The sequence below is a fragment of the Lissotriton vulgaris genome, chromosome 4_1 (assembly GCF_964263255.1).
Source record: "Lissotriton vulgaris chromosome 4_1, aLisVul1.2, whole genome shotgun sequence".
Taxonomy (NCBI): domain Eukaryota; kingdom Metazoa; phylum Chordata; class Amphibia; order Caudata; family Salamandridae; genus Lissotriton; species Lissotriton vulgaris.
The window spans coordinates 354,455,072-354,474,333 of NC_141691.1; positions in this window are offsets into that span (position 1 = coordinate 354,455,072).

Consider the following 19,262-nt stretch of genomic DNA (forward strand, 5'->3'; position numbering starts at 1 on the left):
CTCTCTCTCTCTCCACCCCCTTATCTCTCTCTCTACCTGTCATACGTGTACCGAATGGCTCGTTTAGATTGCGGACGACTCTCACTCTCTATGAGAGTCTCCCTATTTTCTCTCCCTCTTTTTGGTAAAACTGTACCCCACCGGTACCAGTCTGATTTGATACATATTGAACGCGAAGGTGTTCAGCGAAATTGACCGAAAACTAAAATGACTGTATCTCGCCATATTACTGCCTCTCCTTTCTGCAAAATGAATGAACTTGAATTGGCTGAGAAGGAAAGGACAGGTAAGACGACTAAAGTCCCCCAAATCTGGCCATTTATAGGGGAACTGTATGTCAATGGCACCTTATGTCTGTTCTTCAGAGACGAACGCCAACGTCTAGATTGACCCCCAATGCCCAGATTGCCCCACCCCCCTTTTGCACCGAAGCGTAAGCGCCCGAAGCATCCCCGCCCCATTTTGATAGAGCCCAGTTGCTGTCCCGGATATAAACATGATGACCATGAGTAGCTGTTGACCCTCGAGAAAATCTTGTTTTACCTGACTGTCGATGATGGCACCCCCGCCCTGTCTGAAAATGTTAGCCAGTCCTGAAGGGAAATGCTCCGTAATGTTGAATATGATGTAACGCACAGTTGATGGGAATCTCATTTATCCTCACTTGAGTTATAAACAGGACAATGAATAAACCTGCCATAAACTCAGTAGGAATGCTGACACATGCACTGCTTGGTAATAGGACCTCTGACTGTGACCAATGAGCGTATCTCCCAAATGCGTAGAATTGAGGGAGGAATTCACATGCGTAGATATCTTCTTCTGCCATTTCTCTAAAACCTTGTCTTGTACCTATTCAAAGATTCACGATCACCGAAGGAGATGGGTCAGATGTGACGTACAGCCTGACTACGGATCTTGGGACTCGTGTGACCTCGACCAAAGGTGGAGCCGCAGAGCAACAGGATACGGGACGAGACCGCAATTTCAATGTGGAAAATGAAAAACAATGGGCCGCCTCGAAGCCCCCCCGCCTCCTAACCCACGTGTGCCTGGAGTCTCCGTCCCCCTTCTTTGGGCCCGATGGATGGGCCTGCCTGCTTGTTATCCTTTGCTCCCTTGGTCCCTTTTGCGTGTCCCAGGAACTCTGACCCAACTCCGCCCTCTCACCTATCGACTATTTGAACCACACTCACCCTCTTTTCCACGTGACTTTTTGCCAAGGGAAAGAACCGCATTCCACTGGGAATAGGGTGCTGCCATAGAACTATGGGTGCCGAGCATAAGGCGCCACCAACCGGATTGTTTAGGGAACAGGACTGTGGTCTAACAGCAGAGGACTGACCGCACCCTGCAACGCGAAAGGATAGGACTGAGCTGGACCTATAGCTCCACCGCCGGTGCTCAACAGCGCCAACGAAAGTACACGGACTAGAGCCTACCAGTGATGGCTCAATGATAAAAAGACACTGTGACGAAGAAATCTTGTGTATTGAACTGAATTCCGCTCTCAACTACCTGGTCAAAACTGTTCATTGGTCACATTTTTAAGTTAGAAAGATTTATGCTATGTAGTGCGTTTTTTTTTATTGTCAGGAACACAACGAAAATGCAATTTCCTATGTGCTGCACTCTGCCCATCACCTTGACTGTCTATGATTGAACACCAAATGTTAGTATCGACAAAATGCTAATCCATCAACGATGCCTGTCTACCTGTAATCCCATCAATTGCAAAAATGACTGCTGTTATGTAAAAAGGGGCGACTGTGAAAGTTGAAGAAAATAATGTACATAGACAGCATTCATTCCCCTTCTTCTCCCACTCCTCTCTCTCTCTGTGAGCACCATGAATACCGTAGACCATTGACCATATCACTCTGCCAGTAAGAGCCCATACCCCTATACATATGTACAGCCATTCTAGGCACCATGGCCTATTTACCCATTGGAACCCCCGGCTTCCCTCCTGCGCATATCCTAAACCCCCTCTCTTATGCGTAAGCCATGAAACCCTTTCCCCCTGTGCGACCCCGCTGCGAAAGGCGACTCTCCTGCTTGACCCGCACAAAACCCCCCATTCCCCCTTGAAGAAGCATCCTTCGCCTTGGCTGACGTAGCCCTCCCCAACTGCACCTGGCTGCCCCCGCTCTCTCATGTACTGGTCATCAGATCTCTCTCTCTCTCTCTCTCTCTCTCTCTCTGTGACTCTGTCCCTGTGTCCACTCTGGCTACCCCTCCCTTCTCCTCACATGGGCAAGTCATAAACCCTCTTCTTCTGCAAGGCCCTGTCCTTGAGAGTCACGGCCGCGCCTGACCAACACCTCCTTCCCTTCCATGAATGCCCCTCTGTTGACAAGCCTTCCCTCCGCGCTCGATTGTCCACGCGGCATGAATACCACTCCTTTGATGACCCCTTCCCCCGAGTCCGGCTGACCACACATGTCCGAGGCCATCGCCTGAGCCAGGAGATACCATTTACTGCCCTTATTGTATGAAGTCACTCCTCTTCAAAGGATCCTCTATTGGTCTTAGCCACCCCACCCCCTGGGCTATGATCAGGCGTACACATCCTACGAAACACTCAGCTGCGTGATTGCCCTCCCCTCTTATCAGCAGGTCAAGGGTCCCCATTGTGAATGTATGTGGGGTAGGATCACCACGAGGATTATAGGGATGTCTTTCTTTTGCGTCATACTGTCCTGATTGTACTATCAAGTGTTTTGTAAGATATAAAAGCAAGAGTCTCAGCTCACTTGTTAGAGCACCTCCCGAAAGACACTGTGTTTCGTGTCCGAAATGACTGGCTCTCCTCATGAGAATTAAACTCTGTTCTTGATTCCTGCTTCCAGCGCCCGTCTCTTTATTTGGTAATTATTCAACATGGGAACTAAGAGGCGGTTTGCGCCAGCGGCCTGGGCATCGATAGGATTATGGGCTCATTTTCCACATATGGGGTAAGACCAATCGCAGAGGAAATTGGTTGTAGACCCCTAACATTTTGGCAGAGGTTATGGGTGACACCTGAATTGTCTGAGTAGAGAACAGAGTTAAAGGAGGTCCTGGGGTTCCCTAGTATGGGGAAGCTGGCATGGTTTGCAAATATATAGATATCTAGGCAGGTCTTCAAAATATAGGCAGGGAGAGCCTGTGGAGAAATACGGAGGTAGCCTGCTCAGGAATATCGCGCAAACAATTAGTTAGTAGCTTTAGGGCATGTAAAATTGCACAACTCTATGAAAACTCAGCCACTGGCCCCCTAAAAGACAGCTTCCTAAAAATTAAGGATTCCTATAATTTGGAGCCTTGTCTAGATGAAATAAAAGCGGCATTAGCCAGGAAACTGTATCCACAGTTCAGGCATGGCTCGCTCCCGCTTCGCGCATGTACTAATAAATGGGCTGGCAGCTTGGTCCTGTGGTGCCCTGCATGCAACAGCAAAGAGGAGACTGAACTACATGTATTTTGCTTTTGTCCTGGGTATAGCAAAATAAGGCAAAGATGGTTGATTCAATTGTGTAAGAACCTAGGTACAATGCGCTGTGTAGAAGCATTTAGACTTCAAAATATAATACTCAGATGCCAATTGTATATGCTGTATCATGCTTTTTAAACTCTATGTGGCAGGCGCGTAAGGTTTTTTTGGAAACCGAAAAATTAATTGAATGCCGATTGACTTTTTATACATGTATAGTATTAATTGTAGAGTTTTATTGGGTTTTTAGTATTTCTATTCCGTTTTTTATCATACTGTGCTTTCTTACTGTTCTTTTATGGTCCATGGACCGAAATAAAGATTCATATGATGATGACAAGAAGACACTGCAGGGTGAATGACTGACATGATGTGGCAGTGATTGCACCTTATGGTCGGTGATCCCCATACTGAGGTCGGATAGCTTCCTTCCCTCACACCACTTACAGTTTCCAAAATTTCATCGTATGGTGCATGAGAAGTGAGTAGTATGCCTTTGCAAGTATGAGACTTCCCCTATCTTCCAAAACGTGGCAGAAATGAGTATGCACCAAACTAATAATGAGCCAGCCAGCTACGTCCAGCCTTGGCACTTCATAAGATACTGGTTCACTTCCGGTAGATTAACCCCAGCAGAGGTTGTCTCTTTATTAAACGCGTTCGAGGTTTCATCTTGCAGGCCGGCTTGCATTCCCTTCTCCGCCTCCCCCTTCCTGGAGACTTCCCCGCGCCTTGCCAGCCGGCCTCCCGTTCTCCTATTCGTTGCCCGTCCGAGAGAGAAGTGCTGGAGCCTGTTGACAATGGCGGCCACAAGGCTCTGATAGAGTAGACGTCTGCCGGAGGCTGGCGCTGCGCACTTCAAGGCCACACCTGTGAGTTCTCCTGTGTCACGATGAAAGAGCCAGTGCAATGGGTCAGAGCGCTCGTGCTGCGTCTCTGGGTCCCGCGAGGTTTCGAGGGTTTTCAGGCGTGAAATACGAGCGGGATGCACGGCTTTGTGCAGTATTATTAGTGCACTGGGACACTTCGAGAAGGAAATTTGAGAATACTGACCTGCTGAAAATCAGATTTTACTTTTTAAAGGCGAAGGAATTTGTATCCTTTGCTGCTCAGCTCCAAACGTCAGTGCCAGCTACTGTACGAATGTGTTACTGAAATGGTTTACAAAAAGTTCGTCTTCTGACTGGGAAGTTATTCGGTGCAAAAATGATTAAATATGTTAGTTTCTGAGCTCTGAAGACAAAAACACGGACAGTGCTTTAACAGAGGTCTCTTAGCACATGTGGTTCGTCAGTCACTAGGTCTTGACAGGAAAACTACGCAATAATAATCAAGTCATCCCTCTATGCCTTTCAGCTGTAGGTCAGTCTGAGGTCTTATCCCCCGGGAAAGGCTGGGACCGGCAATGATTGATAAGCAGAGGAAACAACAAACCGCCACATACATTATGGCAGGCCTTTCCTTAGCGGAGCTTAACATAACAAGCTTATTTTGAGAGTGAACCTTCATACCGAGGGTTCTCTTGACACCACTGACAGATAATCAGACATTCCACCGGGTGCTCTTACCTCTCAGGTTCACATTTCCATCTGCATGGAAGGAGGAACATCAAGGTCAGGCGAGCACGACTGAGCATGTGTACAAAGTAGTCCACAAGAACGGGTCTTTATCAAAGCAGAATTAAATTAACCACATCTCACTCAAAAATGTAATCTTTTATCAAAGAACCCTTGCATTTATTATAAAAGATAACCGCACAAAACGATGTCTATTTAATGGAATGAGTTTGATCTGTCCAAAGTTACACATATACATTACTTCCGACAACTGGGCAGTTTATTTAATTTAGTACACTATTTAGCGGTTATTGCACTGCATGTTCAATCTATGTCCAACATAAGGTAATGCCTGGAAACATAACACAAGTTTTGTATTCTCGTAAACCTAATAAATAAAGGTACATATTTACAAAGAATGCCGGACCATTTAAAAAACGCAGGCATGCTCCGTATTCACAAGAACATAACGCACCCCTTTATTTTCCCTTGCGCCGGTGCAAAAAACATGCCTAGACCCAATGCAGACACTCTCGCATCATGGTCAAAGGGTGACTGCATTGCAGGGATGATTGTTTATGTGCAAGAAGGTCTTCCTGCACATAAACAATCAGTAAAGGTGATATGCTCCTTCTATGTGTGCTGCAAAATGCAACACACATAGAAGGAGCAAAACACGAGAAGTAAAAGTATTTCTCCTTGTTGCACCACTCTAATGCTTGCTTTTCGGTGGCATTCGTTTTTGTCACTGCCTCAGATTTGCAGATCTCTGTAAATCTGGGGCAGCGCTAAACGGCAATGGTTGTTGCAGTGGAACGCCCGCAGCAACACCCATTGCACGCCCCTTTCTCGCAAAGTGATGCGTGAAAAGGGGCAGTTTTTACAAGCTCATGAAAAGCCACGCGGGATGGCTTTACATGGACATATGGGCCAGCGTACTGGGCCACTGGAGCGTCAGAAAAAGTCATGCTCCGGTGGTGCTAGGGGTTTGTAAACAAGCCCCTAAGTTTCCTGTATGTATGCTGTCTTCATAAAACTACTTATGGAGCGTGGCAGGGTCATGAAGACAGAAGAGCTTTTGAAAATACCATAGTGATTTCACTGCATACTGCCTGCAAATTAAAACATTCAAAAGGGACCTGTTACTTGCCATCACTCAGCAGCAGTAGCCAAGAAGAGGCCCTTTAAATTATGACTTGCGCCTTTATTTGGATTTACTTCTATACAAGGAAGATCAAGTCATCTAATGACTAAAATTATCAAATAAGAACTCCATCAGGACCTGCGGCATGGTTATCATTCCCAGCTGAATAGTTTCAGGAGATGCTGAAACACATACTTTCTCCACAAGATACATGTTTCTATTAAGTTGTTCTTTCCTAACACACAGAAATGGAATATTTAATATATATTAGGTTTGTTGTTAGGTTTTTAAAAAATAATTTTCTGCCTGACTTGCATATTTATGTTAAATGCAAGAAAACTATATGATATCTTCCTATGCATTAAATTGGAAATATCTAACGCCTATTTACTTAGAAATTATAACAGCTGTGCTATAAAACAAGATTTCACTATTATTGACCAGATATTTGAGACCGCTTTAGCAATCAGCCGGAAATACTATGGCATTCTGTCCTCCACCCCAAGGTACCAGCTTTATGAATGGTTATGTCGGACCTCTTATTCCAACAATAATAAACACAGAGGAGCACATTTCACCCAAACAATTCCAACTAAACATGTCATTTTAGCCTCAGTACCTGCCAAGGGGACTCAAGTCATCTGTGACTTCTCCAGCTATTCCTGAGTTTTTACCTAAAAGCACATTTCTTGCTGGTACCCAAAGCCTGCCCAATATAATAGAAAGATTAAAGCTACTACTCCCACAATGCAAAGTGTCCATGTCAAGAAAAAAAGGACTGGGTACATATATTCTCCATTAAACGAGGCACCTTGTCTTTTATAAACGCACCCAAACACACCTCCAACTACAGAGCGACTGTCAAAAGTGCACTGATTATGGCCCACATTAAATTTGGAGCTCTCCAAAGATTGGAATGACGACAGAGTCAAGCTGCAAGCTTGCCACTTACACCTAAACAGAAAAGACTCATTAACCTCTCCTCTACTTCTTCTACCCACACTCACAATAAAAAGCGGTACACTGACTATCAGCAAACAGTCCAATTCAAAATCCTCTACGCAAATCCCAACATTTACTGTGGCGGGACACGCCATAGCTCAAATCTGGCCCTGTACCACAATCCTCACTGGCAGAGGAATGGCACTGCTGAGCGGTGTGTTAAATATGAAACTAACAAGAAATACCCTACACGTCACAGAGCCTACATTCTGAATCACATTAGAGTCAAGCTAACAACATTTCACAAAAATATTTATTTTAGAGCGGTTTGTGATCCATGTTTGCGCTCGTATGATGGATTGGTGGGTTGCTGCCTCAGCTGCGGAGAGGCGTGTTCATCCTACAGAGTCAGAGATCCAATCCTCCATAGAATTTCAACATTCTGTCAATGGATGGAAATAAGGGCTGTTACTTACAGGGTTAAAACAGCCTTAGACAGCCGGAGCACGCGCTACAAAATCGAACCTCTCTGCTCCCTTGGTATTCTGTTGATTGCGGTATCCTTCTTCCGCAATCCCATCTTTCACGTCGACTGTTGTGTCTCTGGTCAAAAGCGCACTCTTCTTTCTGCCTGTCTGACCTCAAGTGCACCGACTTTTATGTATCAACGTCTCTCTGCCTTCCGTCCCGATGTCTTGGGGTAGTGTCCGTTCAGATCCGTGCTGGCTATATTGTTCCTTTCTTCGCTCTTCCCGACTCAGACCTCTCTCTGAACTCAGCAACTTTTTGCCCATTGCCATGACGGCACCTCTCTCATGCTGTACACTTTCAATTACTGTCTCCATCATCTTAGCACTTCACCTGAGGCCACATCACCCCATCTGTTTAAGTAATGAAATTCAACCATAATCGGATACAGAGGCTCCCTAATGCCCTGGGCCCCTTTTACCAATGCACCTGCTTCAATATTGATTTTGCCGACCTTGCGCTCCCTCCTGTGCATTTTCCTTCACCCCTTCAGGCCTCAGGCTCACTCTTTTACGCCTCCAGTGCCCCTTCACATGCCACTCCATCTTTCGAACCTTACCTGTTATCCGTCTTATAGTCCTCTCTCTTCTCACGCACTTTCACAAACTTCGACCAATGTGTCTCTCGTGCCATAGACCCTGTTTCCCACGCCTCTGTGGCCTCGATCTCACCCCTCACCCCACCATGCCTTGGCTCCCCCTTGCTCTTTTCCTCCGTCTCATGCCCCTTCGAGCTTTGTTTGTTCCGCTGCCTCTCCAGCCTCGGGCACACACCATCACTGCCCTGCCCTGCTCTCTCCCGGGCTCCCGCTCTCCCATCTCCTTGGTGATGCTGATGCCATGGCTGCACCTGCACGAGCACTTTTAATGTGCCGCTCACCTGTGTCTAATTGTTGTGTTTGAGCTCTTTGCGCAAGCAGCAGCATCCCGTTGGAAGCCGCTCAGACGGACGAAGTCCCACGCTGACGCTGTAAGTGGCGTTGAGGCACGCGGGTGGGCAGGGGACAGGCTGAGGCCCACTGGCCTACGTGGAAATTAGCACATTTTGTAGCCATCCAGTGTATTTTTAATGACTAGGGTGGCGAATGCATGGTGTCACCTGCTAGGCCAAATCAAGAAATGTCACCCCAGACCTATCTCTGAATGAGGGGTGGGACACAGAAAAGCAGAATAACTTGATATAGTATTCTTTACAGCCTGCTGTCACACAGAAAAGTAGTGCGTAGGATTATCATGATCTGGGCCCCTCAGAACCGCTGTAGTTAGATTTCCAACCCTTTAGGGCAAGAACTTACTCCAATGCACCAACAAAAATTAGAAATCTAACTGGACTGCTACTACACACCCCACTAAGCTATTCCGTTTAGATGGTGTTTTCTGGTCACTATTAGTCCATCTAGATGAGCTCAGGGACACAGTGGAACTCCAAACCGTCTTTTGTAAATGAATAACAAACTCAAAATAGCACAAAAAGTTGGTGGATAAAGCTTTAGAATGCTTACTTCGAAAACCCAATTCTTGTGCATGGAATATGAGCAGTAACCACACAGAATGGGAAAATGCATGCAGCAATGCATGACAAGGCCAGCAAATACAATATGAATAGTCCTAAGATGGTTAGAACGGTCCTAGCATCCTAACACATGATTGCTACTTCTAAACACTATGTTTAAAAGTTAGCAGAAACATAAAAGAGCAATATTGTCAGAACCCCATTCAGGCTCTTTACCCCTGATGTTCCGGGGCCTGACCAACTATGGGTCCTGAGCAACGAGTCCAAATACCCCTTCAGCACTTGACTCTCAGGGATAGATTGGTCCGAGCGGTAAAAAGGCTCTCTCAGAGGAAGGAGGATAAAGGGGGGTGAACACAAGCTCACCACTATAAATATGCCCAGTTGCAGAAATAATTAATTGTCTAGCCAAATACTCACTTTCATAAAACAAGCATTGGCATAGCCAAAAGGTCTCGCCTTTGGGACCTTATAAGTGTTTGGTTATCCAGCACAATTTCCTTGGTGCAACAACATCAACACTTCTAAGGTCCCAAAGGCGAGGCCTATTGCCTATGCCAATGGTTGATTTAAATGCAGCCTGTTTTCATTATAAAAAAAAAACGGATGTATTAAAGAAAAAATGTAGAAAACATTTTTATAGTTGGATTCCTAAAAATGTTTTTGTCCATATTAACAAAGGATAAGGATTCACTTGGGGGCCCTTGGGAACCCATTCCTGTTTGTGATTAATTACCACCTCCTTTGACTTAGTCGTAAAATATTAATATTTTGAACAGATTTTGGTTGCAAAATTTTAATGCATAATTTGATATAATCAGTAGTTTGCAGAGAAACCCTTTACACTTCCTTTCCAAACACCGATTCGGGGGCAGATCTACAAGGAAATGCCGTAGCTGCGGCACTTCAGAAGCACAGGGATGCAACATATTTACAAGAATATGTTGCATTTCTGTGCTTCCCCCTGCGCTGGCGACAAACTGCAGCCATGCGCTGACGTATGGTGCAAGGATGCCTGTGTCGTGGGGAGATTGTTTTTGTGCAGGAAGTGCTACCCTCCGGCACAAAAGCAATCACTACAGGCATTTTCCTCTTTCAATGCATGCTGTAGAATGCAGCACGCATTGAAAGAGGAAAAAAACGAGGAGAAATGAAAACATTTCTCCTCGTTGCGCCCGGCTACGCCACCTCAAGGGTGGCGTAGCATTCAGAAGCATGTCCAGATTTACGATTTCTCGTAAATCTGGGGATGTGTCTTGTTCCATGGGTGTTGCGTGGGAACACCCACAGCAACAGCCATGGAACTCCACTTCAACGCAAAGTGCTGCGTGTGAAGGGGCGATATTTACAAGGAGACAAAAAGTCACGCAGGGTGGCTTTTCCTCTCCTTGTAAATACGAAGGAGCATCATGCGCCACCAGTAAATCACGAAAGCTAACATACTGGTGGCGCAGGGGGCTTGTAAATCTAGCCCTCGGTGTTTACTCCCAAACCCAAATTATGATTCAATCCCGAATCACAATTTGGGCTTTGTACATTTAACAATTACATTTAGCGGTCGCAAAGGCTATAATTTGATCTTTGTGATTGTCCTCTGCATTTATATTAGACAAAGTTTTCACATTTCAATCATTTAGAAAGATTTTGTTTAAAAATAACTTACTTTAAAAAAAGCTTTTTTACACACAGTATGTTTTATTTGACTTTTTCCATTTTCTATTTTTAGAACTCACAGACTCTCAAAACGCATCTCCCCTCTCTTCTACGCTTAATTTCTCACTTCATTCTATCTTCCCCTCCCATAGCTGGGTATTGCCACCCGTGGATTCACCTCCAGATTTGACACTGCCTCTAAAAATCACAATATATTCTACAACCACCCAAGTCTAAAACAGGCTCTGAGGATCTCCCTTTACCTTCGTTTGTCGATGGTCCAGTTTCTCTCCTTTGTTTAGTTACCTCTTCTGCTGTTTCTCCCCGCTTTCACACACTTTGTAGGATGAGTTGAGAGTGTAAAATCTAGTTCATGTGGCGTTTCTTTAAAGTAAACATGCTTTTCAGTTAAATGCATTTGATATAAGTGTAGTTCTGTTCAAACTGCTGTTCAGTAACTGTTTTGAACAAACTGTTTGCTATCAGTTTGAATGCAGTGATTTAGCTATCACCAGACCCCACACTGACGGAGGGTTATGACACTGGACCCTGAGGCAAACCCCGTTACATTCCTTGAAAGGGCCATGGCCAGAATCCATGGCTATCAGAAATGGATGAAATAGGGTGACTCAGTTTTCCCTGCATCTTCCTTTTCCTTCTCAAGTGGCCCACCAGCTGGATATCTGGAGCAAAGGGTGGGCCCTGTCCCACTCGTCCGTCCACCACAAACAAGGATTCCTTGTGAGAGAGAAGGGATGGCTAGGCATCATTCATTTTCACTAAAATTACTTTTCGGTAATTGCTCATTTGCAGGGAGCGATTAAAATATGGAGAGGCCTTGCTTTGTTAGGGGTCCCAGCAAGTACAATTATGGAAAAGAGAGGTATCAAAGTGGGCAACAAAGGTGTGAATTACGGATTGATGACCGCACTGGGCAGAGATTGTGCGCAGCACTTCATCAGATGAGTTCAGAGAGATGATTTGACCTTTACTTGTGGACCGGTCAGCAGTGCTCACCTCCCAACGCATGTCTCTCTTCGCGATCTAGCCATTTGACATCACCGGCAATCTTCGCTACCTGACCCTAAAATGGCGCCAGCAGAAGCAACGATTGCAGCGAGGCCCTTATGATTGTAGGCAGCAGTGTGCAGTATGCAGTGTGTGATACCGACACCAGGGCCCTCCAGAGGTTAACTGGCCTAATCATTACCCCTATCAGGAGGGAGTACTGCTGACTCATCAAAAGTCTCACCAAAGGACCGTCTATATCAGCTCTATCTGTCCCTAAAATGTTGCCCTTTCAAGAGTCTCTCTGATCAGATAAAAGATCTTGCTGATCCCAGCTCTTTCTCCAGAATATGTTGTCTTAGTTAGAGCAGGCAGACATGGAGATCGGGGATGGTTGAATGGCAATGCCTGACCCCAAAATGGCTGACGCACGGTCAGCGGTCCACATTTTACCATCTCAAGGTTGGGTCCCCAGGGAGCCAAGCCCCTGCTTGCAGAGTCCAGAGTAAATCGCCCAACATCAAGTTTGTAGCTGGGAGCGGACCACGCCTCCCGCTCGCAGACACATCGACGTAAACCCGGACCTAGCAGAACGACTCCCGAATCTCTAGATTGGTGACAATAGCTCTGATTGTCCCCTGACGAATACCTCAGACTTGGCAGACACCTATGGCCCGCTTCACCACTCAAGCACACATTGGCCGCCCTCTCCTCACCCTCTACTAAATTCAACATACTGTACCTCCCATACGTAGCACAAACCATCCTCTCACGAGCTTCCCCTCCCCGGCAAAAAGCAGGGGAGAGTCTGTTCACTCAATGGGATGCATGACTCCAATAGAGCAGCCGTTGGAGTCACGGTCATCATGATGAAGCCATTGAGGGATCGCAAACTACCTGGGGGCCTGACCTTGTCTTGGCCTCCACACAAATGGACCAAACTCCTAGGCTCACACCCTCTATTCTTCCATTCCTCACCCTGGAACCCCCTCTACCCACACTGGACTCCCTGGACTGGCACTTTCGAGTTTACTCTAGCGAGGCTGGAGGTGCTCCCCCTCCACCCTCCCACCCTAGCTCACCCATCTTGACATTGACTTTGGGACCTTCCTCTGACCGTTGAGACCTATCTAGCTGACTGATGCCCAGTGGAGTTACCTGCTAGGTAAAGAGGACTTGGGCTGGGGATTTCCCCCACTACCATCAACTACCCAGCCGGACCTTGGGCAGACTTTCCTTCGTCTCTCTGTCGTTTTCTCCCCCAACCCTTTTCCTTTCCCCCACCCCCTCTATGCTCCACTTTTCTTGTCTTCCTACACTCTTTAAAATGTTTTGCTTCTTAATCGAGACCTTGCTGTTTGGCCCTGGTCCGGTGGAGTTACCTGATAGCTAAAGAGGAGATGGGCTGTGGACTTCCCCCTGGGCCGTCACCTACCCAGCCGGACTCGGGGCAGACTTCCTTTCGTCTCCCTGTCCTATATTCCCCTTCCCCGCCAGCCGGACCTTCGGCACAGTTTGTCCCCTTCCCCCTGTCTCGCCCACACCCTGTCATCGTATTTCTGGCACCCTGCTTTCTCCCCGTCACCTTCTTTCCAGCTTTCGGACCGTTGACCGTTGGAGCTTCCTTGAGAGTTATAGAGGAGACTGGCTTTGGATTATCTCCCTGGCCGTCACCTACCCACTCGGTCTTTGGGCTGACTTTCCCTTTATCTCTTTTCCGTCTCCCCCCTCGTCCTCTCCCTTCTCACTCCAGCTCTCCCCTTTCCCTCTCTATTTGTATCTCTGGACATTGGACACAGTCACTGGCGTAACAATAATTGAGGGGGCCTCCCTGCATGGAACTTAGAGGGGCCCCCTCCGAGCTCAATCAGGACCTCTCCGGCCAGAGGGCAGTCCAGAGGGGGCCTCCTGGAGCTTGGGTGCCCCCCGCACCGCGGGGGATGCGGGGGCCTGTGTTACGCCCCTGGACACAGTTCTTCCTCGTCTTTCGGCTATGGCTCCTTCCTCCCCTTCGCTCCTATAAATTCTCTCAACCTTGTTGTTTGTTTACTGTACCTTACTATGCTATTGTAACTCAGGGCCGCACTGGACGTAGCGGGCACCGGACACTCCCCCGGTGTGCCGCACGGGTGGGGGATGGTTTTGGGCACCTAGGGGCCATTTTTGTTACAGGGCTGTTTTTGCAAAAACCGGCCCTGACAAAGAGCTTGCGGCACCCCCAACCCCCCGGTGGGGGAAGAGGCCGAGCACTTTGCCAGGGCCGGTTTTGGTTCCCAGTCCGGCCCTGTTGTAACTGATGTAATTTGTAACACAATGTTCCTCTGTTATAGCGCTCAGATAACTACGGGTCTAGCCAGCGCCTTGTAATCCTCTTGATATACATTCTAATGCACCATTCCTGGGTATGCGCTCTGATACCTCCAGGTCTTGATAGCGCTATATAATCTTCACAAATCAAATAAACTAAAAACTAGTGTTTCCTGAACGTTGAGACCTGAGCAACATGGCTGATGACCGGTGGAGCTGCTTGACAGCTAATGAGGAGATGGTTTTCCCCCTTGACCGTCACCTACCCAGCCGGACATTGGGCATTGTTTCCTTCTCGTCTCCCCGCTATTACTCCTTCCACCCCTCCCTCCTACGAATTATTGAATCATTCTTTATTTGTACTGTACCTTACTATGCTCGCTACGATCCTAAATGTAAAGCGCTCTGATACCCTCTTGGGTCAAGTTTGCGCTATATAAATCTTTATAAATAAATAAATTGGTCAATCTTGGACAAGAGGCTTTGTCTTCAGGCCTAGTGGCCGATGCAGTGACTTTCCAGTGGTTTCTGTAGTCCGGATTAGACATTTCCCTTTATTGCTCCAAACTGGTAGTTTCAGACAACGCTGCTCCCGGTACCCTAAACAGCAGCCTAATGTGTGATATGTTAAGCACATGACGTTTATCTTAAGGTTGAGGCAGGACAACTGATTGTGCAGAACAGACAGAAGTGTCGCAGTGGGGAAAATAACTCCTGTCAGCTCTACAGCGGCCATATTAAGCAGCACATCAAATTAAGCCAGTCTGCAGCCTTTTACTCGCAGATAATAGGGCCCTGTCTACAGGCAAATCATTCCCAGACACTACACATGTTAACAGTAGTACTTTGCAGACTGTGAAACTGCAGGCCATTTTATGCAGAAACACTCAATCAATAGCTGGCGCGGATCTGGCATTTCAGAGCACTGCACCAATCTGCTTCTTCAATAAGAGGTAAAGGGAGAGCCTGAACATCTGCTTTCACTTGATGGCTGTACTTTGTGAGAGGAGATGATTATGTCTCATGTAACAAAGGGCCTCTGGGCATTGTTAGCTTTTTCCCCAGAAGTATGTCACCCTTTGTTACTGGTGCCGATTGATGAAGTCATGTGAATGAGTCATCTGAGCTACTGGCAAAATATTTGCTCTAAAAAATATCACAGATATTGCGGCCATCACACAAAATATACAGACAATGGCATGGCGGCTTAGTGGCAAAACATGCTATTTTGACCTTCAGAAATAAAAGTGCACCGCAAAACCCGCCGAGCTTCTAAATAACCTATCAGTTAGTGCAGCCCTAGGGAGGTGCTGCTGCATGACATGTCCTGCAGGGCACTACAGGAAGTAATGTTTTTTATGTTTCGCCTGCACAACGCTTGTGCTGTGCTTGTGAAATACATTGGGGCAGAGCTACAAGCCCTTTGGCTGTGCCACGCTGCGGCACTTCCGAAGCACAGGAATGCAACATATTTGCAATAATATGTTGCATCCCTGTGCTTCTCCCTGCGCTGGCGCACAAACTGCAGCCATGCGCCGGTGCAGGCACCCTGGCACCATGGTGCAAGGGTGCCTGCTTCGTAGGGGAGATTGTTTTTGTACAGGAAGGAGCACCTTCCTGCACAAAAACAATCACTACCGGCCTTTTCCTCTTTCAATGCGTGCTGTAGAATGCAGCACTCTTTGAAAGAGGAAAAAAACGAGTAGAAATGAAAACATTTCTCCTCGTTGCACCTCGCTACGCCCACCCTGGGGAAGTGTAGCAATGACACGCATTTCCAGATTAACGATTCCTCGTAAATCTGGAAATGTGTCTCGTTCCATGGGTGTTGCATGGGAACACCCACAGCAACAACCATATAACGCGGCTTTCACGCAAAGTGCTGTGTGTGAAGGGGCCATATTTATAAGCAGTGGAAAGTCTCGCAGGGTGACTTTTCCTCTCCTTGTAAATATGGGGAAGTGAAATGCGCCTAAAGTACGTCACAAAAAGTGACGTACTGGTGGCGCAGGGAGCTTGTAAATCTGCCCCATTGTATTCAATATATCTTAGGTTCTTATTGCTCCATGTGCTTGTCACTTTACTTTTCCTCTGTTCAATTGGTTGTAGGGTTCTATTTCCTTTTAAAGTGGCAAGCAACCGGGAAAACAAAATAAAACCTAACAAGAGCAACATTCTTGCTTTAAAGTTACAGTGCTGCCCGAGTGCAGTGGGCTTAGCACGCTGTTATTAACTTGGTGGAGATTCTCCGACTTACCTTTTATTTCTTCTCTGCACTCCGGAGGTGGCAAGCACTACGGAGTCCCCCCGGGGCACAAGCAGGCATCCACTTCACTACTTGTTTATTTAGCTAGCTGCATGCATTTGAATTGTTCTTGTCTTCTGCCCTGCTTGCTGTGGTGAGGGTTTTGAAAGGCTGCCCCCTTGCTGTGAAGCCCACTTGAGGGCGGCCAGTGCTTCAAGTGGCGGTGTGGACGAGGTTGGGAGGGCATTAGATAGGGAGCGCTGTGTTTATTGTGTAGTTCATTCTTTCTCACGAGCTTGAGTCGGGTCAGGCGTGGGATGGGACCGGGGTAGGCTGCCAGACTTCAGGGATAAGAGGGCGGTATGGTCTATAGAACGAGAATGCTGTAGTGTGTTTGTACTTTGCAACTACAATTGTGGCAGAATCTGGTTACAAAGTGATGCCTAACACAGTTCCATGACGTAGACAGTGTGCGCATTACAAAGTTTGTTTCATTCTTGAAATGCATTCTTTAACCCTTTCGCTGCGGCGGCTATTCCGCCGCAGCACTAACGGGGCGGGGCGGCCTCGCAGCGGCCGCATGCTGGTGACAGAACCGCTCCGTCACCAGCCGCGGTTGGGCTGTGCTGGTGACGGAGCGGTTCCGTCATGACCCGCCCCGCTCAATACAACTGCCGCGCAGGCGCAAAATCAGCGCCGCGCAGGCGCGGCAGCCGGGCCATGACGGAACCGCTCCGTCATCCGCACAGCCCAACCGTAGCTGATGAAGGAGCGGTTCCGTCATCAGCAGGGGAGGGGTTAAATTATAATTTCACATGCTGAAATAAATATTTAAATTAAATCACTAAAAACATTTAGATTTTGCCTCATCTCGCAAGTCTGCACTTTGGTTTCAATGAATATTTACCATTACTAAAATGGACAACTCATTTGCCTGACCATGGCCTGAAGTCCCTCGTACTTTCTTTATGTTGTGTACCTATTCCTATCGAGTCACTCATACAATCGGTGCTGACTCTGCCCTGATCTGCTCCAGAAGCGCTCTCTCTCTAGCTGGGTCTCGCAGTGTTTCTTGTGCGTCCGCACATTTTCGCAGAGGAGCCACTGGTCATCTTTGCAGGGGGTGTTGTCTATAGCTGCAATCATTTGCCAAACCCATGGCTGTGAAAGTGGCCATGTTGGAATGGGACAAAAACACTTACTGGTTATAACACTTACTGGTTATATTACAAGAGCTCTTTGCTAGTTGGCATCCGTTTAAGGATTGCTTTTCTTGGATGCAGTGGTGGCTCCTCCGCTAAAGCGGAGGAGCTTCGCCCCACTGCTCAAAACGAAAAATAAAATGATATTAACATTTTATCACCATTTTATTTTTCCTATTGAAGTCAGAGCCTCTCTGGGCTGGTGTTGCCAGATCAGGGAGAGGAATGGTTTACACTCCTTAAGTACGCTTGACCACTTGGCCGGGCCTCGCGGGCTGGCCAGTCTTGCACACTTTGCATCTTCCCGACCATGCTTGCTTAACACAGTCTGGTGAGGAACATGCAAAGCCTCCCATTCCCCATCTGAGTGCCGATCTGTGGCACTAAGACCAATCACAACACTGCATTGCAGCATTGTGATTACCTGTGGGGACTCTGAGAACCCAAATGATTCCTGTTGCCAGCGGAGGAAGGAGACGGTGGCTGGTCAGCTCAGGTAAGTGTTTTTTACCTACATTTTCGTCATCCCTCCAACCCCCCTCCCACTCCCATCCGGAAGGAACCACTACTGCTTCGATGTTGTTGCTAAAAATAGTTTATTGTGTTTTTACTTGCACTTGCTATGGCAAATCAGTTTGTAATTCGGTTGTCACAGTGCCCTTGTAACCGTACGTATTTTCCCATTAAAGAATCGATATAAATGAAGTTTTATCCACCACCACCGTGCCTTCTCTGTAGTGGTGGCCTTATTACTGCCAGCATTTTTCCAACTGGCCACAGCACCCACTGGAGCCCGGGTGAGTCTGAAGGCTGCCATTAGCTTGCACAGTGAAACACAAGAGCGTTACTGCTAATACCCTAAAATCACTAAATGTCTAAACCCCTTGGCGATGAAAATAAAAATTCCCAGGTAGCTTCAGCAACACCCACTAGTGACGGAGCTTTCGGTTTCTGCCATGTCAAACATGAGTGTCCTATCCAACCTTAGTCTCTGTTTTTTTGGGAGGGGGTTTGGAATTCTATGTCAGGACAGGAGGCTCCGATTATGCTTTCTCATTTCTTTAATGAAATGCTCACCAGCCAATAAAAATAACCAAAAAAACTACATTTCCCATGAACACTAGAGAATGACCATAGAGACTACAGTGTAAAAGGTCCCAACATTAGTCCTTCTTCCTCTTTCTTTGCTGCTCCGCAGCCAGTTAAGTGCCTTTTCTCTGTATTTACATTCATATGTGCTGTATTTTATGCATTACTGTTGACTGTATCTCTTACTTGCTTTAGTGCTTTAGCGTTTATCAACGCGCTGTGGTTGCACTTTCCTGGAGCGCTCCGACTCCGTTTATTTTCGCTTCATCCCCCGTTCGGCAGCGTATTCGGTGGGGAGCGTGTGTTCGCCTCCCTGAGCCTGGGCGCCGGTGTGTTGCCCTGCTAATTTTGTGGAGCGGGAGAAGGGGTTGCCGGCTTGTGTAGGGAGCGCGAGCGCTCTCGAGCCGCGTTGACACGGGCGGCGGTGTCGCGCATGCGCATTGCCTTGTTTCCGGTTTCTGTGACACATCACAGCGCCGGTTGAGTGAACGGTCGTCTTTTGAGCGCCCAAGCCCACAGCCTGTTGTCCTTTTGACCCCGTTCGACGCTGGAACTCAGGAAAGGGCTTCAGTTGTTATTACTGCATAGCAGTAGCGGTCGG